Here is a 24,402-nt window from a genome sequence, read left to right as displayed (position 1 = left end):
CTGCTTGTTCACCCACTTTTGTTTTGTTTTTTATTTACCCTGCGAAATCTGCCCCCGGAATATGTGGTGTATAATTTCGAGACCATCAGGTAATGATCGGTATGCTTGAGGAAATGATAAAGGGAGTCAGTCAAGCAAAGATGAACTTACAATATTTTTGAGTAACTGATAGCGGTCTATCTATAAAAAAGAAATACCAGCAAGTTAATAAAAAAGGGGGGAGAAAGCTAAGATGGGAGAAACAGAATCTTGACATCTCCCTCCCTCCCTATATAGGTATGAAAATTGTTCATGCTCTACTGAACCTAAAACTAAATAAATAAATAAATAAATAATAAATAGACAAATATATCAACAAACAAATTTCCTCTAACCCCTTTCTTATGACAACATCTTCATTATGGTACAGTCAGATAATGATATTCAGATCAGGAAAGACCCTTTTTGGCGACGGGTTTTACTGAGGTAGTTTTTTACCCTACACCACGACAGAATGTTTCAAGGGTAAATAATTCATCTGGTGGTAGTCATACTGAAATAACAGGGACTTAACACTAAAATATTTATTTCTTTAGCCTAGCTACGTTCCTTATATTACTTCATGCAATTTTATCTGGTTTAGAACACTCGAGGAATAAATCACAGCTTTGTGTAGCCTCTGCAGCTGAATGAAATCGAATGATGGTGACATGAAAAAATACAAGACACCATAGTACTGTAAGGATTAACTTTCACAATCATTGCTGAGCCTCTGAACAAATGGCTTTTTTTTTTTTTTTTTAATCGAGAGAACCAGCACTGGCGATGATTATGAAATACTGTAATTTTCAAAACTGACTCGCGGGCCAGTAATTACTGTTTCTTATCAGCAGGTAAGAGTAATATTATCTTTTATTAATGATCATATAATGAAAAGTCTGTTAATCTGGAACTTGGTCTATAAACATAAATAATTACATTTACAAGTAACATTTTTTTTTTTCATTTGCTTGTGTGGAACACATTTTCATTTTTCATAATTCATGTAGCAACATTGACAATGAAAACCACTTTGCACTGAAAGGCTCATGGTGTCCACAATGAATTATAATTCTTTATTCATACATTAATATTAACTTGCTTTAAATTTTAACTCTTTGGGGTTCAAAATCGGTGCAACTCCACTCATGAAATCAAAATTCATTATTTGCAACGATTTCACCAGTGGAACTGGGACCGTAAATTATCGCATGAGGCAGGAACCACGACTCTTCATCTAGTACAAAGCACATTCTATACAATTTTCCCCCCATCCAGTGCTCGCTGGTCGGGTGAAAAAAGCAGAAAAATGGTGTAGCGGGTGTGGGGCTGTGAGCGGGGTGGTGCATGATGGAGGAGGAGCAAGAGTCGCGGCCTGCTGGTGTTAATAACGTAGCATGGAGGGGGGTTCTGGAGGGTGGGATGGGGAGGGGGGATGCATTGGCACCTGCACCACCTTCATGCCTTATGGACATGACCGATCCCTGGCCACCAGTTTCACAGAGCCTCGGGGACTGCAGACACTGAGGGGGGGAGCCAAAGTTTTCTGGTCTTCCTTTGTCGAGCTTGAGTTTTTTCTTCTCTCACTCTCTTTTCCACCCTCCAGATGCTTCCTATAGTTGCTGTGCTTTTGAGCTTCTGGATTAATCGATTTTATTTCTCTCAGGAAGGCAAAGTTTTCTCGTCCTCTTTTGTCGATCTTGAGTTTTCTCATGTCTTTCTTCCAGTCTCCAGATGCTATGTATAGTTGTTGTCTTTCAAGGTTTCTCTTTTACTCTGTATTTTTTCCTCTCCCTCTAAGATTTTAGATGATGTGGGGGCCAAAGCTTTCTAGTCTAATGTTATCTAGTCCTCTGTGTCGAGATTTGATTTTTTCTTCTCTCTCCAGTACTCTTGAGATGTTTCTTAAAGCTATCATTGTGAACTTTCATATTTGTTGACTCCTTCTTCCATGCTCTTCTTTTTTTTTCCAGTTCTCTTTTTCTATTTTTTTTTTTAGTTTTTTTTTTCTAATTCTTTTTTACTAGTTCTCTTTTTCAAGTTCTTTTTTTTTTTTCTAGTTCTCTTTGTGACGCTCGAGTTTTTCTTCACTCTCTGCCTTTCTCCACTTGTAAATTATTGGTGTGTTTACGAACTTCTGTTTCATTGTATTTTATTTTATTTCTCGGAATTTCAGACACTGTGGGGGCAAAAGTTTTCTTACCTTTTTTATCAAGTCCTGTTTTTCTTCTCTACATCTTCTAATCTATCTCCATGAGTTTTTATTTCTCTTAACTCATCTTTCTATATCGCTCTTCTTTCTCTCCCTAAATTTTCTAGTCCTTTTATTAGTTCTTTTTTTTTTCTTTCACTCTTGACTTCCTCCATGTGTTTTTTGTGTCTTTTGTGGACTTTTATTTTACTTCTTTTTATTTCTCTCTGGGATTTCAGACACTATGGTGGCAAAGATTGTCAGTTGTTTTTTCTTCTCTCCCTCCCACTTCCCATGTTTCATATATCTGTGTTTTTGAGCTTTTTTTCCTCTATATGTTTCTTATTTACCTGCTTCTCTCCGGGTTTATTGCGTCTCATTCTTTTATTCCTCTTTTTCGAGCTTGATTGTTTCCTCTTTTTTCACTTCAGATGTGTCCTATAGTTACTGTCTTTGTGGGTTTCTGTGTTGCTCTATTTTATTTCTCTAGGGAATTTAAGACAGAGGGGGTCCGGCATAGTCTTCTAGCCTTCATTGTCAAGATTTTTACTCTCTCTCTCTCTCTCTCTCTCTCTCTCTTCAGATGTTCGTTCAGCTATCTTTGCATTATATCATTTTTCGAGTCTTCTATTTCTTTTTTTGTTTTTTATAGTCCGATGTTTCTTCACTCTCTGCCTTCCTCTAGGTGTTCTATAGGTGACTTTGTGAGCTTTTATTTTCCTGTATTTGTATTGTCTCAGGGACTCCATGCACTATAGGGGACAATTTTCCAAATCTTCTTTGTGGGGCTCGGATTTTTCCTCCTCTTCTTTCCACTCTCCAAATGTTTCCTTCAGATGTCTTTGTGAACTTCTTTGCTTTTCCCAGTTTGTTTCCTGTTATTTTCTTTTGACTCCAGTACTCCCACATTAATTAATTTATTTATTCCATGTCTGGTCCTCTTTGTCAAGATCTTTTTTTCCCTCCCACCCTGCAGATGTTTTCTACAGCTACTGCCACTGTGAAATAAAATTTTTCCTTCCCATCTGTTTCCTGACGTTTCTTTTTGCTTTCTAGTTCACTTCCTCCAGCACGATTTTTTCTTCTGTCGCTCTTCTTCAATGTATTCTATTACTGTCTTTTATAGTTTTCAATTTTCCATTCTAGATACTTCCTGTTACAGTTACTAGCTATTTCTTTGGGGTACTTTCGACAAGGTGAAGGGCCCGTTTTTCTAGTCGTCCCTGTTGAGTACTTTTTTTCTGTTCTCCCTCTTCTTTCCTTCAGAATTGTTTCCTTTAGGTGCAGTCCTTGTGAGCTTTTGTTTTTTTCCACGTGTTGTATTTCTCTCAAGGGTTTCATACACAGCCAAAGTCAAGTGTTCTCATCCGCTTTGTCCAGTTCAGTTGCTTTCTTCTCTCGCCTTCCCTCCAGATAATATTTACGCAGTCTTTGTAAACTCACATTCCTACCTAGATGTTCTCCAATGCTCTCTTTGTGACTGCTGCCCCGGCTATTATTCTTTGTAATTTTTCTGGTTCTCTTCCCAGATCTATTTTTCCCCTCTCTTCCTTCCTCTTTCCAAATGTTTCTGTAGTTGTTTTTGTGAGCTTTCTTCCCTCTTTCTAGACTTTATTGCTTTATTAGTAAATTCCGTCCTCTATTATATCCTGATGTTTTCTAGTCAACACTGTCGAGTTGTGTTTTTAACTTATGTTATTTTTCCTCTAGATTTTTTCTTTAGCTGCATTTATAAAAGTTTTAATTTGCCTTTTTGCATCCTTCCTATAGTTCTCTTTATATATGCTTTCCAGTATTTTATCCTAAAGTTTCCTAGCGTTCTTGGCCCAACTGTTTCTTTCTTAACTTAGTATGCTTCCTGCAGACGTCTTCGGATTTTTTTCTTCTTTAGATGCTTCCTTTTGTTGTCAGCGAATTTTTCCCCCTTCCCACGTTTTTATTAAGTTTTCTAATTGAGCTGTTTTTTGGTCTCTCTATCGCCTTTTCTAAAGCTGATTTTGTAAACGTTATTATTTTCTTCTCCCCATGCTTCAAAGTGCTATACCGTATTTTTAAATGAAAAACTCCCCTTTTTAACATGAAGTTTTCTCGTTCTCGCAGTAGTTTTTTTTTTTTTTTTTATTACCCTCTTCCTTCCATCAAATGTGTTCTATAGCTGCTGTCTCTATGAATTTTTGTCTCCTGATGTTTCCTATTTTTTTCCGTCTAATTTTTTTCTCCTCAAGTTTCCCTCCTCCCTTCAGGTGATTTTTTATGACTGTCTTGCAAGTTTATATTTTTTTCTTTATAATTATTTCATGTTCCCTTCTTCATTATATCTTATTTAAGTTTTGAGTCCTCGTTGTCCAGCAATTTTTTGCCAGTCTCCTGCTGGTATTTTCCCCTCTCTAGAGGTTTTCTGTTACATATACTTCTTCCAGATCCCCCCCATTTTCTAAGTTTTCGATTTCTCTTTGTTCAACTTTTTTTTTTTTCCCACCATCCGATATTTCCTTTCGTCCTCCTTGTAACCCCAACTTTGGTTTTCCGCTAAAATTTCCGGTCCTATTTGTCTAGCTGTTTTCGTCTTCTCTTCCCCAAGACGTTTTCTACTGTTTTGCGAATTTTAATTTTACCCTCCAGATGCTTCCTATTCATCCAGACTCCTGAAAGTATTGCTTGAAAAAAACACTGTCTAAGAATTAATGGATACGATCTGAGAGGGATGCTAAGTCGCCTATATTATATAGTTTTGTGAATAAAAAACACTACAAACAAATACTGGACACGAACCCCCTCAGTGCGCGTGACGTAATTTTTTAAATTATTGCTGATGCCTGACGATTTTATTCAACATAGGGCATGTCTCCTAGTAAATGAGTTTGCTTTAATACTATGTTTAACCCTTCCAGTGTCAGAAATGTATCCTTTGCTAAAAAGAATTATCAAGAGATGGCAAAAATAAAGTCAAAAATAAGTCCTCGGCCTCAGTAGAAGATTTGTATTCTTACTACTGCCAGACAACTTGATTTTTTCACTTCCAATTTACTTCTTTACAACTAAGACTTCGTTTTTTATTCGCTCCCGACAGACGATATTATCTGGCAGTCTTCATTAGTTTTCCTTCTAGGTGGCACCAGATCATTTTGTTTAACTTAGAAGAGACCTCGGAGTGAAATAACCCTCTTAGTACGATGACAACTACTTATACTATATCCCTGCAATCTCCAAACGATTGTATTTCATCTTAGGAAAGGCCTATAGTAAAGAAACAGAAACAGCAAGAATGTCTAACAAGTTCACTGCAACACAACGTCTTCTTATTGCTTCCTTCGGATTATTTTATTCCGCTTTGGAGTGAACCCATATAGTAAAAGGACTAACGACTGTATTCTTAGCAATTATTGGAGTGTCTTCCATATTACACAAGGCATTCACGTACAGTAGAGAGAAACCAGGTACCATCCTTTTCTTCAGGTGTTTCATTAATCGTCGTAAAAATTGGTTGTCTGTCTTCCTTTTCACCGTTTTTTTTTTTTTTTTAAATACAGATCTAAGATCCTGCCGTTAAAAGAACCGATTCTTCATGTTTACCTGGGCTTAACCCTTTGACTGCTAGGACTTCTCTCAGCTTCATTAAATTGTCTGGTATTAGACTGACTGATGTATCTAAATTTACAAAATCTTCAGCTGAATAAAATTGATTGTTATTAGCCTGTACAATACAGTATATCCAGATGGGCTCATCCCTACCGTGAATAAAATTGATTTTATCCTCAGTCATACCTTAGCCGGCCCATTCCAGCTGTAGGGTGAACATTAACTTACAATATCAGTTTCTCTCTTTTGCTTTGGCTGCTGTAAGAGGAGTGTTTTTAAACTATGAATGACCTCTCGCTCTCAGAGGGATGCAGGCTCTCTCCAAATTACTTCAGCAAGAGAAATCTCTCTAAAAGTTGAATGTACTTTTCTAAAGGATGCAGGAATAAAACAGAAAAAAGCGCCATCGTGTTGAAGGTCTCAGATGTGTTATTGGTTCCTACATTTTAAAATTTTGATAATGGTTTTCACCCGAGAATTTCAAGGCTATGTGAATGAAGGTGTGACCCAGGTTTGTTGGACATTCTGATGATAGTTTTCTCACTTTCTTATTTTCCTTATTTATTTTTTTTATCCTATCCAATCCATTTTTAATAGTGAGACAAAGAGGATGAGGGTGAGGACATCAGTGGTGAAAATGGAGATGAAAATGAAGATGGAGATAATGATAAAAATAATAATAATGATGATGATGAGTAATGATGATTATGAGAAAGATGAGGCCGACGATAGTGATAATGATATTTCCTTAGCATATATTATTCTAATACTTAACACTCTTTACCTCCTATCACCTCCATTATAATAACAATACATTCAAACATAGGCAACGTTATGCTATTGCAATTCTCCATCTGGCCAAGCTTATACCCCCACCTCCCTACACACCTAACCAAGCGCATACGGCCCTCATTACCCCTCCCCCAATCTTTTATTTTAATGGAGGGCGTAAGGAGAGCGCCTTGAGGACATAATTATAACCTAGGCCTTTCAGATTCCTTGCGCAGGTAGCATTGATATTTCTATAATTTTTTTTTTTTGTATTTTTTCATTATTTAAGAAAAAAAAAACTACTTATGACACAACATTCTTCCTATCAAAAGGCTCCAGTTTACTAGAAGACATAACTAAGTGAAATTTCATGACTCTATAGTGAATACTTTCCGAGTTCTGGCCCGGAAACGAAATCAATACGCCCGGCCAGCCGCCCTGCCGCCCAGGTATGTGGACGGACACCTATTGATCCCAAGTGATAACATCCTCCTCTGACTCTGTCAGGTGGAGGGTAAAAAATGTTTCACGGTCATTCATAGGTAAGTGATTTTACGCAGTGTTACTGTTTATAATTCAGTTTTTCTTTTAATGGACATTATTTATACAATAAGCAATGCTTACCCGAAAAACCAAGATTTTTTTTTTTTTTTCGCCTCTTGAGAACTCAGGCGCCACATATTAATGTATTTTGGTACATTTGAAAATTTTATTCTGCTTAGGAAAAGCGTTCCGTAAAAACGGGCTAAGGAACTGGCTCCTTTAACCCCTTTAGTACGACAGTGTAATGTTTTTTAAATCATGCTAATGACTGAGTATTTTATTCAGCTTATGAAAGGCATCCCCTAATGTGGGATCAGGAATTACCTCCATTAGATATTGTGGACAATAAAATTTGAGTAAATAATTGTTCTGCCTTCCTGACTTAGTGCAGTGGATCACATAATTATTCTTTTTGGCAGGACTTTACAACATGCTCTTTATTTCATGAACTAATATTCGACATCTGTATGGACCCCACTAGTGATATTCTTGACCACTTCGTCAGCATGTAGCTTTAAAAAAAATGACAACAGCTGATAATATCAATAGATTAATTGAAGTGTGTGTACGGCTCCCCTCCCCCCCTCAAAAAAAAAGAAAGAAAAAGAAAAGATAATCAACTGAAAAAAAAAAAAAACTAACCTACAATTCTACAGCAAAGTACCTGGAAAACAAAGATATTGAAATAGGGGGGATTTGTTTCAAGTCAATGAAAACAATAGCGAAGGTGAGAAAAGATAGATTTTTAGCTCGAGTTAGAAAAGTCGGAATCTCGCTTACGTGGCAGAAGAAATATTTTCGCTCAGATCAAAGAAGAATACATCTGTTCTTCCTTCAGTTTAAAAAACAGCAATGCTAAGGACCACTAAGAAGTAATTCCACAACCCTAATGTTTTAAGTAAGAAATAGGCATAGGAAGATGATGATGATGATGATGAGGAGGTAAATCTGGCTTTGGTAAATTTAGGCACGGCATTTTATCTGGTGAAAAAAGGGAGAGTATCTCAGATGGGAAATAAAAGGCATATTTGTTTTAGGTAAAAAAAAAAAATCTCATTGAAAGAAGGTAAATTTGGCTCTGATAACAGAAAGATCGATTCCTGTAAATGCTGTTTTTTTTTTTTTCTCTATCAATATGAAGTCAAGAATTCTATACACAAGAAGGCAATTCCTCGCACCCACACGTTTTAAAAGAGACATAGGTTATGGATGATTGCGATGGTGATGGTGATGGTGATGATGATGGTGATGATCATGACGACAGGAAGTGCATTTTCTCTTGAGATGAAAATGAGCAAAATAGAAAGTAAACTATCTCTAGTGATGGAAGAAAACATCATAATGGTTCTGGTGAAAAAAATGCTGTATGGCTTAGGTAAAGAAAGACACTCTTAATTCTTTGGATAAAAAAATATGAAATTATACTGATCACACAAGAGCAGTTCCCTTACCCACCATCCCGAAGTAGAGCGAAACAGGCCGAAAATGGTTATGACGATACAAGGTAAATTTGTTTCAGGTGAAAGAAACTATAATTTATATAAGGTGACAGAAGCTATAAATTGGCTCAAGTGAAAGAAGCTATGATTTGGCTTAGGTGAAAGAAACTATAATTTGACCCAGGTGATGGAAGCCATAATTTTTCTTTGGTGAAAGATATTATAATTTGACTCAAGTGACAGAAGTTATAATTTGGCTCAGATGAAAGAAGCTATAATTTGGCTCAGGTGAAAGAAGCTATGATTTGACTCAGGTGATAGAAGTTATAATTTGGCTCAGGTGAAAGAAGCTATGATTTGACTCAAGTCATAGAAGTTATAATTTGGCTCAGGTGAAAGAAGCTATGATTTGATTCAGGTGAAAGAAGCTATGATTTGACTCAAGTGACAGAAGTTATAATTTGGCTCAGGTGAAAGAAGCTATGATTTGACTCAAGTGAAAGAAGCTATAATTTGGATCAGGTGAAAGAAGCTATCATTTGGATCAGGTGAAAGAAGCTACAATTTGGATCAAGTGAATGAAAATATAATTTGGCTCCTGTAAAAAAGGCTATTAACTGGCTCAGGTGAAAGAGGCTATATTTTAGCTCAGGTGAAACAAACTATAATTTGGCGCAGGTGAAAGAAGCTGTATTTCTGTTCAGGTGAAACAGGACTAATGAAAGAAAACACGATGTGATTCAGATAAAAGAAGACAATTTTTACTTCGACCATATTCAAACAATCCCAATTGGACGTAGGTAGCTTCCTACACCCCCATGTATTCAGTGAGAAAGAGGAGGAGGAGGAAAAGGAAGAGGAGGAGAAGGACAGAAGGCTAATTTTATCCTGAGTGTGAGAAAGGTGAGCAGAATTTTGGTTCTGTTGAAAGCAAAATACTCAAATGAAAGAAGAACAGATTTTTCATTGGACCAAAAAGAATTCAAATTGCACGAAGTTAGAAACAGAGTGGTAGGTGGTGGTGACCATCATCCACTCACTTGATGTTGTGCTGCCTACTTCTTCCTTAGCCTTTATCATTCTTTTTCTGTGCCTGCCCTCCTCTCTTCCTATTTCTCCCATCTTTCCTGTCACTTCCTACTGCTTTTCTTTCCTTTACAGGTGGCTTTACATTGAGTGACAAGCCAAATGGCTTCCTGTAAGCCAAGAAACCATTTTCAGCGCTGGGTGGTAACCATATAACCAAACCATACGTGCTCTCTACGTGTCAACAAGTGGGTTGGTGGAGGGTTAGTGCCCCTCCCCGCAAAACAAATAACTCAAAGTCAAATGGCCACCCCTTAAGGGATTATGGCGTCTGGCAATAGATAGATAGATAGAAATAGGCTGGTGACGATGATGACGATGATGATGATGATGATGATGATGATGATGATGGTCTATTAAGCTCTGGTGAAATATAATATGTACAGTTTTGTCTCTGGTGAAAGAATCTAATTTAGACTAAAGAAATAAAAGGCAGTTAGGCTCAGGTAAAAATAAACACCTCTTTCTTAGTCAGTTCCCCCTCACCCCCAGGCATTAAATGAGAAAAATGATGATGATCATGATGATGATTAGGAGGCGAAGGAGGAGGAGTAAAGAGGTAAATTTAGCTCCGATGAAAGTTGTTATGACTGATAAAAAGCACAACATTGTCTCACGTAAAAAAAAAAAAAATTACTTTGCCTTTAGATCCAAGCCGTGAATACTAATTATACGAGAACTGATTCCCCCACCAACCCTATTAAAGATGACTGAAGGTATAATTAGCTCTGGCAAAAATAGAGACTGTTTTGACTCGTCTAAAAAGGAACGATTTGGCTCTGGTAAATGAAGACTCCTTTTTTCTTGGGACAAAAAAGTAGAATCCAAATCAGGCAACAGTTCCCCCACACCTCCTCATGTCCCAGAAGCACAGCAGCCTACCTCTCCACCCTCCTACACCTGCGGGGGTCGACGCGCCCTTGTAGGCATGGCAATAATTAATCTCCTGCAGGCCTCAGACTTTTCAAGGGAGTGTTAACATTACAGCCCGATGAAATATGCCCGCGACACCGGAGGGAGGACCTGCGTAATTTTCCTGCCTCTCATTTCGTTTTTCCCTTTTCATGGCACATTGTCGGACACGGCGCGATTACCGATGGATGGGTCAGGAGGAGGACAAGGCGAGAGTTTCGGTTCTCTCGTTGTGGCCCAGAATAATGGTGGTTCATCTGGCCTTGAGCTAAACACGAAATGCCTACCGCCGAATTAAACGTTGAACCGATATGCCTGAACAACGAGGCCGGGGCTGTGAGAAATCTTGGCTGATTTTACTGAATTCAAATTAGGGGTACTTAATACGAACAGGATGGGAAGCCAGTCTATACATCAATAATTATCTTAGGACATAAGAGGATTCTCTGAAACAGGCTGAATAATTAGACAGCTAGGACAAGGGATAGTATTCTGGAAGGGTTTGGACCTTAAGTACCTTTTCCTTTCTCATTTCATTTTGCTTATGGTACGCTGATATTGTCTTGTATATTTTCCTCTGCCGTCTAAATCAGCATAAAAATATAACAATATTATACAAGGGAACAAAAAGAAGTAACATGCAAAATAAATCGTTGAAAAGCAGCAGGCCTCCTTAGCCAACGAGAATAAGAGACTGTAAATCATTTCGGAAATATTGACTGTTTCATTTTAATCATGTTGAGTGTTTTCTGATCACATACGACAGGAAGCCAGTCCATATATTTAAGGAATTTGATACCCAAGAATTGTTTTCTTTTTACTCTAGTTACCGGCAGACCATTTTATGCATGGTGAATACTGAACTAGGCTAGGAAGGATGACCCATTTTATGATGTGAGATATTTTGATTTTTAGATATTATTCAGACTGACCCCTTGAGACCAAAGACGTAGTTTTCATTTTTTTTTTCGTCGCCAGATATTTTTTTTTTTAAGCTTTTGACAGACTTTTCAAACCAGAGATAGGTTAGATATAGCCTTCTTTTATCCCTTCACTAAAAGAGGCCTCCTTTAACTTGACTTAAATCGTCTGAAGGTAGCAAGAATAAAGCAATAGAATACGCCACCGGACTGAAGGGATTAAGAATGAGAGTTCAAATACACACAGGACAAAGCCAGACTATAGTATAACCCCTCAAGACGTGCGAAATATTAGGTGTTTATTCTCGCTACCGTCAGACGATTTTTATGCAGGATGAATGCTTGAACATCGAGGCCAGGACTGTTTACTCTTATTCAGAACGTGAGGAATCTTGACTGTACAGTATATTCAAACTGAACTCTTCATTTCGACGCTGTATTTTCTGTTTTATTATTGTTGTCTTCAGACGCTCATATTCTGCAATGGGGGGACACTTTTCGAACTGGAAGGGTTAGATATTGCCGTCATCATCATCATTAATAGGGGTATGTACTAAGTTAAATAAAATCGTCTGTAAGTAGCGAGAATTAAAGTGGTAAAATGCGTCATCGATTTGAAAGGTCTTAATTCACAGTGTTTGGGAAGTACGAGTAGTAGTCTTTACTGCAGTCATCTCAGGACATCAGAAATTGAACTCCTGTACCCTAGTCACCGCCAGACCATTTTGTGCAGGTTGAAGCGGTTGACGTCCAGGGTTAAAAAGTCTACAGAAAATTTAATAGGACGCTAAAAATCTTAATTCTTGTCTAGCCACCGCCAGACGATTTTATTCAGCTTGGGAGTGGTCTGCAGTCTTGTAAGAGTAAAAAAAAAATAACTTTCGGGACTTCATGAATTTTTACGTATATTCTTTCTACCAGACGATTTTACTTATGAAAGGTTTCCCGCCCTTGAATAATAAATAATTACTACGGTCTCCCTTCGGCTAGGTTTATAAAATAATATTTGATAATCGAACCTTTCTTTTCTTCTACTTTTTTTTTTTTTTTAATTTCTTTACTGGTTTGATATATTATACTTTAGATTTGGCTGACTTGAGTAATGTATTGGATCATTATCTCTGAAGTCTCTAAATTTATGACGAAGTATTATGTTCTACCAAAGCTTTTAAGGCTATTATTTCTTGCACACTGAAGTAACCAAGAATAAACTGCAAAAGTAAATTTTTAAAAATACTATATTAGGAACGATGGAGGGGAACTTCCAGCACACTTATAGCATCAGAAATACCATGACAGTAATTCCGTGTTAATCAACTTAACATTCAAGTAAGATCAAAGGTATTTATGATATTGTTGAGTAAAATGAATTAGCGATGTTACATGGACCACTAATCAATGCCCAGGTGAAGTCATTCCGGTTTCCTTCTCGGCAACTGTTAAGAGATGAGTGCGAGAATTAGTTCTTAGTGTGCTTCACTTTAAATGTTCTTTTATTTCAGGACTTCAGCATGATGTCGCCTCTTCCAAATTATTCTAGCTATCTCCGGACGATTTTATTCAACTCCAAAAGGCTCACTCAGGCTGAAAGGATTCAAATCAACCTTAATAAACCCCTCCACACAGATCACTTTATATTGTTTTTTATTTATTCATTTTTATTTATTTATTTATTTATTTATTTTTTTTACCGACAGGCTTATAATTTAGCAAAAGAAGATCCCCTCACAGTGAAGGGGTTAAGGGTCGTACTCTCGTGGAATTGGGAGGTCCATAGCACTTCGCCCTTAGCCACTTACTGAACCTACTACACCTCTGTATTTCCTTCTGTGGGAGTTATTTTCTCTTAATATTGACGTCCCTTGTGAGAATCAAGCACAACAATGTTAACGTGTCATATGCAGGAGAAACCTTTAAGGATAAGGTGCTAAGGAGCCTTCTAATCTCACGCGGATGTAGCCTGTCGTTCTAAGGGAAATTAGTTCTCAGGGACACAGTGCCAGAATCCAAATGTCTTAGTTTTGTGCCCTCTGGTTTTACTTTAGCACCCTTCAGTATTGTAGTGCCCTTGCCCCTTTGAATCCGGGTGACGTCCTTTCTACCCTATGCTGCTGCTGCTAGATGATTTTACTCAACTTAGGAGAGGCTTTTCGTACTGTAGGAGGTTCATTAATGTTGTTTCTAACTCCTCTAGCGCTTAAAATCTAATCTAACTTCAGTAAAATCGTCAGGAAGCAGCTGTAATGAAATGATATGTAAGTCGCCAGATTCCAGGGGTTAAGCATTTTTGCCCTCAAGCGTTAGTTTAGTGGCTTTAAGTATTGGTGTCATCAAGAATTAGTCCCTTAAGTATTTGTACCCTTTAGTATTCGTGCTCTACTATTGTCCTCAAGTATCAGTACTCATGTATTAGTATCCTCAAGTATTACTGCCCTCAAATATTAGTGTTTTCAAATATTAGTGACCTCAAGTATTACTGCACTCAAGTATTTGTGCCCTAAAATATTAGTGCCCTCAAGTATTAGTGCACTCAAGTATTAGAGCACTCAAGTGTTAATGCCCTCAAGAATTAGTCCCCGGAAGTATTAGATCCCTCAAGTATTAGTGTCCTGAAGTATTGGTGCCCTCAAGTATTGGTTAGTGCCCTCAAGTATTGGTGCCCTCAAGTATTAACGCCCTCAAGTATTAATGCCGTAAGGTATTAGTGCTCTAAAGTATTAGTGCCCTAAAGTATTAATGACCTCAAGTATTAGTGATCTCAAGTATTGGTGCCCTCAAGTATTGGTGCCCTCAAATATTAGTGTCCCGAAGTATTAGTGCCCTCAAGTATTTGTGCCCTCAAGTATTAGTGTCCTCAAGTATTACTGCCCTCAAGTATTAGTGCCCTCAAGTATTAATGACCTCAAGTATAAATGCCCTCAAGTATTGGTGCCCTCAAGTATTGGTGCCCTCAAGTATTAGTGCACTCAAGGATTGGTGTACTCAAGTATTAGTGCCCTCAAGTATCAGTACGCTTGCATATTTGGATGTTTAAGTCATGGTGTACCTGAGTCTTAACCACTTCACTGTTATGTCTGCTCTCGCTAGTGCATATTTGCTTTTACCAAATTATTTAGATTAAGAGAATACCTCATAGAGACAGGCTCCCCTCCGCTGTGAACAGTCTATTTTAAGCTGAATAAACTCGTCTGAAGATAGCCAGAACAACCTAGAACTTAAACAACACCATATGGATGAGATGGACGTGCTGGAAAAATTGTATGCGTGTGAGGACGTGGTGTTAAAGTGCTTAGGAGAGATTTTTCGAACTGGCGGGATTTGTTACAGTCTACATTAACCCCCTGAATGAAAGATATACTCTTTAACTGGAATAAAAATTACCTGATGGTACTATGAATAAAATTAAAAGAAGGTGCCATTATGAAGATTTTGAGTCGTTAATGGCATCAAGTCTTATGGATTACAGGCCCCCTCTTTTTTTTTTTTTTTCTAAAGAAGATTTTGGGGCTGCATTATAAGTGGCATTGGAGACTTCGTAGCACCTTTTCTTTAACATTTTTTTTCTGCACATCACACCTCAAAATCATACTGCATGTTATTGACGAACACAGTATCAATATTACAATGATATAAGCAATATGAAAGAGAATTTTAAGGTGTAATATGATAAACAAGTCGCTGAGGAAAAGGTAATACGAAGCTTCCTAGGCCACCTCTGGTCTCTGGCACACAGAGGTCGAGGTCACACGTAGACAGGCTAACTCTAACTTCACATTTACAGACGATTTTAAACTTAAGTTGTGTCTAAGAATGCTTTTCATACGTTCATCGCCAGTCATACAGCTACCAAATTTCTCACAACCAAAGTATACGACATATTAGAAAATGAAAGAGGGGCACAAAATGTCTTCTATAATTATTAACAGTCATGAGGTCCTGTTTATCATCAAAATTGCTAAGATCCTTAGCGAATTCTTCCCCTGTATCTTATGATCAACTGTTTACCTGCTCCTCTCAAAAAAAACACCGGTCCTCTTTTATCAGAAAAACCACACCACACCTGGCAGTTATTAAGTTTCCATGGCGATCACAGGTGTGGAGACTACTGACTCGATGATATGAGGTGGAGCTAAGCATGGGAAGGCTACGTGAGATTATGGCCGTCTGAGATGCTGAACTAAGGCAGTCGGGAATTCAGGCTGAACTGTGATATATTCTGGGCTGGGATTCTGTTTACCTTCGTTAGGGACGTTGTGCTGTGTATAAATTGTGATTTCTTCGTATCTGATTACATATTCATTGAAGTTCCCTCTATCTGAATAATTAATGATGTAAATTTCCATTTCATATTTGCGCCTAACGCCTAATTCTATGCAGCTGCAATTCCCATTTTGCAAAACCATGTAAAACTCTATTGGTATAGGCCAGTTTTTATATAATAATCGTTAATTAATTTTAATTTCTCTAATTATGCAATGCTTTGCAATTACTACCCTTCCTGATGAGGTGGCAGAACGAAAAACAATAATAGATGGCGAGCGTGGCCCGTGCATATCATAGTTTAGCCAACCCTACGCTGCTGGAGTGAAATAAGATAAAAATGCATATTAATGTCCTGCCTCGCCAAATATTCACCTCACCAAAACACACATTTCATTACAAAGCAACGCCTGGACGCGGGTGATGCATATTTCCGACGACAGGATATACCCATGAAATAATCGCCACGGACATACATAGCGATGCGAGGCCTGTCAACATCTCTAACAGCCCAAAAGCACGTCAGCAAAAATTAAAACCGACCAAGTGAAATATTAAGGCCGATCGCCCGCCATTTTCTCTCCCGTGGGTGGCTGGCGGACCGGAGGGAAGAGAGAAAGAGAGGCGGAGGGGAGGGAGAGAGAGGGAGAGGGGAGAGAGGGAGAGGGGAGAGGGCCGGGTGTGAGTGCGCTTGCCCATAAACGCCCCTTCCTGTCGACACCTCCGCCGTAGAAGCTTTATCGGCTCGCACGCCCCTCCCTCCATCGCTTTCTCACTCTCTTTCCCTCCTCTCTTCCTTTCCCTTCCGGCCTCTCTTTTCCTCTCCCTTCCCGGCCTTTCCCTCTTCCTTTCCAGCCTCTTTCCCCTCTCCCTTCCTTGCCTCTATCTTCGTTTAGTGCCTCTCTCCCTCTCCCTTCCCTACCTCTCTCTTCCTGTCATGACTCTCTCTCTCTCTCTCTCTCTCTCTCCTGCCCTTCTCTTTCTCCCTTCTTGCTGGCCTTCCCTACCTTCCTCTACTTTTCATGCCTCTTTCCCTCTCCCTTTCTTTCCTCTCTGCCTCTGCCTCCATTCATCTCATTTATCGGCCTCTTTCCTTCTCCATTTCTGGCTGTTGCCGCCCTCTTCCCTACCTCTTCCCTACCTCTTCTCTTTCCCAACCTTTTTTTCTTACTCCTTTGCGTCTCACTCACCCTTCCTCTCTCTCAGTTTCCTTTTCTTTCCCAATCTTCCCTGTCTGGCACCCTTTCCCCCCTTCACTCTTCCCCTCCCTACCCTGCCTCATCCTCTCTCTCTCTCTCTCTCTCTGTCTGTCTCTGTCTGTCTGTCTGTCTGTCCGGCTGGCTGTCTGTCTGTCTGTCTGTCTGTCTGTCTGTCTGTTTGTCTCTCTTCCTTCCTTTTCCCCCTGTCTCTACCTTACCTTCTCCTTTCCCTCCCTAACTTACCCCTATCTCCATCCCTCTCCCTCTCTGTACCCCTTACCCACTCCCTACCCACCTCAGCCGCAACCTACCTCCTCCTCTCCCATACATCCCTTGCTGTATCTCCTTTCCTTTCCCTACCTTACTCTCATCCTCTCCCTTCGTTATCTGCCTCACCCTCTCCCTACCTCACTCCCTCTTCTTCTGTGCCTCTCTCTCTCGCTCGCCCCGGTCCGCCCCTACCAATCACTCACCCTTCCCTGTCTCTTTGGCATTTTCCTGGCTCTCCCCGGCCCTACCCTAGCGCGCTGCATCTCTAACTCTTCCTCGCATCGCCATCATATACTCATTCAGACCCTCACCAAAACTCCCCTAACCTTTAACCCCTGAAGCCTGGGATATCCTGCCTGAAAGATGAATAAAATAGCTTGATGATACTGAGAAAAGTAATACAAAAAAGCCTCACGGTAGAAAAAGAAAATAAATTACCAACATTATAGTTAAGGAATTCCTGAAGACTGCCTCAGACCCCTGCCAAAAATCCCCCAATTCTTTCATCCTGAAAATCATGCCTAAAGGATGAAAGAGTAGTTAGATAGGTAATGAGACAAATAAAATAAGGATTATTGTTCTCAAGAAATTCTTGGACATCCTTTCAAACCCCTTCACTACGACTCTTCCACATCTCCACCTTTTAACCTCTAAGTCCAAGAAGTTATTAAAAACAATATGAGTAGAATAGTTTGAGGGTAGCTAGAGAAAATGAATGTATTGTGCTGAAATAATCAATGGAGACTGACTCTAACCCTTCCCCAATTCCTCTACCCTTGAACCCCTGGAATAAAAAAAAAATAAAAAGGTTCTGCCTGAAAGATTAAAAAAAATAAATATTTGGTGAAATATTATGAAGATATAAAACAAGAGTGTGTTATACTGATATACTTAGTGGATATTATTTCTGACCCTTTCATTTCGACCTTCTTAAAATCTTATATCCCTTAACCTTTGAAGCCAAATAGGTCCTGCCTGAAATGCGAAAAACATTGATATAAAGTAGTTTGTTAGTTGACTGAATTGATATTGTTTTTAACCACCCATATTGGCTGAGAATTCTTGCATATACGATGAATAATTATGTTTGCTTATCGAATATAAAGGAGTGATGTATTGAGAGGCATAGTGAGGACTGTCTTACCCCTTTCACTACGACCCTCTTCAGTACTCCTGGACTCGTAAGCTTCCTGAGACCGAGATGTGGTATTAAAAGAATGAAGAAAAAAGTTTGTTGGTACTTAAAAGGAAAAATAATGGCTTTGCCCTAAAAACTGAATCCACGTTTCACTTCAAGACCCCATCTAAGAAAATAGAATTAGTTAATGAATTATCTATTTGTCCATCTATCTATCTATCTATCTTCACATTTACAAAGATATAAACATTAACGGTACCAAGAATTAGAGGAAAAAATCAATGTACCGTCGTTGTGTATTTCAAGGTACAATTTCTAACTTTTTCACGATAATAGACCCTTCCGAAATAAATTATAAAATGCAATGGTGACGTGAATAAAACAGACAAATCTGTTGTACTGAAGGGATTAATATAGACTGTCTCTAAGACCTTCACTAAGAGAAGTCCATCCACATAGTAATGAAACAGTGTAATGGTAGTAAGTCTATATTAGAATGTCACAGTACAGAAGAGGTTAAAGGATATTGTTTCTGATCCCTCCACTACGAGAAATTCTGCTTATGATGAATAAAATCTCTTAATGATTGTAAGAGTACATATGAGTCTGTCGCACTGAAGAGGTTAATGGATATATCTTCAAACCTCTGTATATAGTCCATTTCAAGGATGATATTTACAAGAGTCTTGTGACACAGGGTTTAATGGAGATATAAAAACCCCTCCACTGCTAAGAGATCCTTGTAATGATGCATAAAATGGTTTGATGGCAAAAAACAAACAAACAAGAAAATAATAGTAAGCATAGATATGTCATCGAAATGCTTGGGTTAATGAGGAATGTTTGTAGCCCTTCACCTCAGAACCGAATAAAATGGTTTAGTGAAGGCAAGAATGAAATGAGAAAAGACACAGGTAAACGAATTACGTCTTTCCCTCGCCCTACACTGCCTCACTCCCTCTTCCCCTCTGCCTAAACTTTCCACCACTCTGCCCTCTCTTGTTTTTGTCCTTCCCATCGCATCCTGCCTTACCCTTCCTTTCCACTGATTATCCTTTGACCCCTTCGCTACGAGAAATATCCTCTACTCACATTAGCCCCTTCCATCTGGTGACGTACTATTTAACTCTTGCTGCCTTCAGACGATTTTATTCAGCTTAGAGAGTGACAAATAATGTTGGGAATGGGTTACTGCATACATCTAACCTCGTCACTACAAAGAGTCTCCCTAAAACTTAAAAATCACCTGGAACCAAGGAGAATAAATTACAGGTGAGGTTCTAGGGCTGAAGAAGTTATGTCATCAGGAGGAAGCAAGAAGAAGGTATAAAAAGGCGTCATCGTATTGAAGGTGATGTGATAGTTATGATAGCGTCTCAAAATTAATGCTTCCCAAGCTAAATAAAATCTGCAGCCAGAATAAATTATGGTGAAAGACTGTCAACATTTATCATGGAATGCAGGTTAGTTTCCACACAGCTACATTACACTGGAAAACTTCTGTGCTAATTACCTGGATGAATAATGAACATACAAGAACACAGGACCCGCTAAAATTGTGTGTTTGTGTAGTATGACTTTTGGCCTAAAAATTCCTTTTCAAAGGCCTAAAAAAAAAAAAAAAAGTGTCTAGGGGTATTAACCTAAGGAACATTTGTTGAAGGGAACTGGTGGAGAAATGAAGGTATTGCGTCAAGCTGAAAAGTGTTTAAAAGAAAGAAAAAATAAAGAGGAGGTAGACAGAAACTGAGATAATACCATAGGTTTACATTGATGCTAATACCTAATAATAATAGTATTAAAGGGGTTGTGCGTTTTCCTGACCCTGTCCACTCTGCCATTTTTTTTCTTCTTTCCTATCTTACACTGCCCTTCTAATCCCTTTCCGTTATTTTCTTCAAGAATAGGAAGTCGTTTTTAAATTATATTCGTGATACCTACAGACAATTTTATTAAGCTCAGCAAGGACTTATATTGGCGAAAGGGTTAATGTTGGCTATATCAAACCCCTCCAGTTTGTAAAGTCTCTCCTAAGCTGACTATAATCATCCGGAGGTATATAGAATGATATAAAAGCTGCGTTCTCTGGCTGAAGGAGTTAATGTCTTTGGTACCAGTATCATTATTATATTCTTATTACCTCAATACGGCTATAATCAAGTCGGTTGCCTCTATGTTCCTCACCCTATAATACCTCTCCCTCACCCTCCCTACCCGAACTTTCTAGAATCTGTCTTTTTCATTTTTCTTTTGTTTTTGCCCTACCTACCTCAACTTGTTCTTCCCATCTCTTCTGGTAAACTGTTCTTTGATGGTAATTACTCTGTCCTGCTTCTGCTTTTGTTTCTTATTCCCCCCCCAAACAGTCTTAATTAGCCCCTTCAGTACCAGGACCAATCTCATTACATTCCTACGATTCCAGACTTTTTTTCATTATGTTCAGAATTGAAGTCTCGAATTTCCCTCACTCTTCTATTACCTTTTCGGTACAAGAGCGTCTTATGTTTTTTTTTTTTTTCCCCTACATTCAGGCAATTTTTCTTCATTACAGGAGCCATAAATTATCGCCATCTGAGGAACCAGGATAATTTTATTTGAATCTTGCTACCTTCAGACATATATTTTTTTTAAATTAAGGAAAGATCTCTTCTATTTCCCTAATCCTACAATGACTCAACTTCATCCTGTCTACCTAAACTTTCTCCACTCTGTCCCACTGATTTTTGCTTACCCATCCCATCCATCCTACTACTCTTCTTTCAGTTCTGTTTGTCTGTCTTGTATTTTCCTTTCGTTGCATACTCCTCCTTAGAAATAATTCTCCATTAACCTCTTAGCATTAGAACATCATGTAAATATTAGTTCTGCCTACTTCGTTTTTTTTTTTTTTTTAATTGTGGAAATATATACACGCTCTCCACCAGCCACAATTGCACCAGGACAATTTTTATTATTATTTCTACAGCCTCCAGATAACTTTACTTAATTTGGGAGAGTTCTCTTGTACTTCCCTCACCCTGCTGCCTCATCCTCACTCTGTCTATGTGAATTTTCTCCTTAGCTAGAGTTTTATTTTTTCCCTTCTTATCTTTCCTTGTCCTTCCCAGTCCTTCCTCTAACCCTTCCTTTACATCAATTTCTCTATCCTGGCTCTCCTTACCCTGCCTACCCTTCCTTAGAAACACTATCTATTAACCCTTTCAGTATCAGGAAGACCTTTTTATCAAATTCTACCTCGAGACGATTATTGTATACTTAATGAAGGAAACTTTCTTGTATCTCCCACGCCCTACCCTGCTTCTCCCACACCATGTCTGTCTTTTTTTTCCCGATTTTAGATTATATTCTTAGTACCTCCAAAAGATTCAATTCAAGGTAAGAAAGCCTTATTTTCTCCATCCTGCTAAGCCTCCTCCTGCTTTCTATATACTCACATCTCCATATTTTTTCTTTTCTTTTCGCATTCCATCTTGCCCTGCACTTACTGCCCTTCCTCTGACTGTCTTCTACTCCATCCTGCTTCCTCCTTTCCCTACTTCTCTTTCCTTTAAAGTCTCTATCAATCATTACGTTACCAGGTCAGTTTCCTATTTATATTCACGCTACCTCCAGACGAATTAACTCAATTGAGGAAAGATCTCATTCCCTTAATCCTATTCTGCCTTTCCTTCGCCCTGTCTACTCAAACATTTTCCACTCTCTTTTTTTCCCTTTACCTTTCCTATTGTATCCTGTCCTTTCCTTCCCATCCCATGACTATCCTCTCATGTCAGTTCCTTCTATCCTACATCTTCCTTTCCTTGCCTATCCATTACTTTATCATGGGCGTGTTTCCTATCTTTAGCCTCTTCAGTCCGATGACATATTTATTAGTATTTTGTGGCTAACGTCAAACATCTACTTAGTCACGAGGGGGAATTATGGCTATATCTGGTCCATCCAGTCCTAAAAATCTCCCCCAAGCTGAATAAAATTGCCTGGAGGGGGCACACACAAACACACACACACACAACAAAAGAAAAAAGAAAAAAATACGTCCTCGTGCATATTTTTTCTTAACCCCTCTATTTCGAGAGGTCTTGCATAACTTAAGGAAAATCGCTTGGTGGCAGCAGGAGGTAAAAAAATCGTTCTGCAGTGGGTAATGGAGACTATGGCTATCACTAGGAACTGTGTCTAAAATGAACTAAATTATCTGGAGACAGGAAGAACATAAACGTCAGGAGGAAGCAAGAACAAATTAATGTATATAATTGTACTGAAAAGGTTAATGGAAACTGCTGACTCTTTCGTTATGCGTGATAGCAAATGAAAAATAAAATCGTCTGGAGGTAACAACAGGATATTAAGACGCCATCGTACTACAGAAGTTAATTTTATCTTGCCTCATTCAGAATCTTTGAGGAATTTGCCTAACTCATAATCTAGTCACGGCTATCTCACTCACACTACGCCCAAGGTAAGGCCAATACAGCCTCTGCCACAGTTCACACATTGCTCAAACTCTGCCTCATCCAGTTTCTGTCCTAATTCTATCTAACCCTACCTCACCCACACAACGCCTTACCGCCGGCTAACTCTACCTGATCTACTGTAGAGTCTGCCCTAACCTTGCTCTGACTGTCTCATCCAGTCTCCTTTGACTTTGCACTAAATCAGTCTCTCCCAAACTCTGCTCTAACTCTGCTTCACCCAGACTTCCTTAACCCTATCTTGATTTGTTGATTTTATCTTGCATTTTCTTGGTCGTAATGAATTGCTCACTTCTCGCTATACTTTTCTCTTTATTACATACAAAAAAATAAATAGACGATTCATAAACATAGACAGGAGATAAAGAAAGTGCCATTTGCCGGCGTAAACCTTTGAGAATGATGCCAAGGAGCCTCTTCGATCATAGGAAATATAGCTCTTGTACTCTTCCTCTTGGCATATTTCTTTTTTTGTATAATACCTCCTTCACAATTAGCAACTGGTGAAAGGTGGGAGGCAGGTTAGGGTGGGGCAATAATAGGAGGTTTGTCTCTTGAATCAGGTGACGTATTCTCTTGGCTTATCATTCCACCTCCAGACTATAGTCATCTTAGAAGAGACCTTTCTCGGTGATGGGGTCAATGAATGCTGTATCTACCCCCCTTTCCCTCGGTCGAAAATTCTCCCCTAAACTGAAACGTCACACGGTGCTAAGAATAAAGCAAATATTCCATACTCGGCTGGAATGGTTTAAAAGGAAAGGAGGAGGACGAGATGTATTAATCAGGCAGGGAGAATGCTGCGAACTATAGTCACGAGGAAGAGAAAATGACCAAAGAATGAAGACACTACTAGGAAGGGCCAAGGACAGAGAAGAGAGAAAAAAAAAAGACTCGAAAAAGGGTACGAACTGGCCATGAAGAGGAAAAATAAAGGAAAATGTTAAAGAGGGGAGAACACGACCAGGGAGAGAGAGAGGAACGAGGCAAAAATAAAGCAGGGTGAAAGGTGCAGTACAAACTGGTCGTGGAAAGAAATAAAAAAAAAGAAGGAAATGGTTGGAGGGAATATTTGAAAATAATAGAAGGATAAAGCTGAGGAGAAAATGCATCTTCACGGTCATTTCTTACTTCCGTCAAAAAAAAAAGAAAAAAAAAAAGAGGTAACTGAACTTACTCTTAGAAATACGAAAATCTCTTGCAGACTTCAAAGAAATATGCTAAAGCTTCCAGAATTTGACAAAGATTCATTAAAAAAAAATTGTTCCTTAGTTCCTTCCTATGATGACGTATTTCTTTTTCTTGTCTTGCTACCTCCAGACGCTTTTATTTATTTTCGAAATGGAAGACTTAGATATAGCCTTCACGTACACCTTCACTATGTAATGTTTCTCCCGAGTCGAATTTAAAAATCTGGAAATGAAGAGAATAACTGAAAATGTCAAAGGATTCGAGGGGCAATGGAAATAAATCTAGATCCAACTATAAAATCTCTACCACAGTAATTCCACGGCTCCCTCCTTCATGCCATATTTCTGACGTTCTTTCCTCCCTGGCATTTTTCCTGTACTTGCCTCCTCCTCCTCACCTGCCCCTCACCTCTT

This window comes from Coenobita brevimanus, chromosome 94 (assembly GCF_032717465.1).
Source record: "Coenobita brevimanus isolate Jiangsu-jjx chromosome 94, ASM3271746v2, whole genome shotgun sequence".
NCBI classification, from domain to species: domain Eukaryota; kingdom Metazoa; phylum Arthropoda; class Malacostraca; order Decapoda; family Coenobitidae; genus Coenobita; species Coenobita brevimanus.
Note: the sequence above shows the minus strand (reverse complement) of the source record.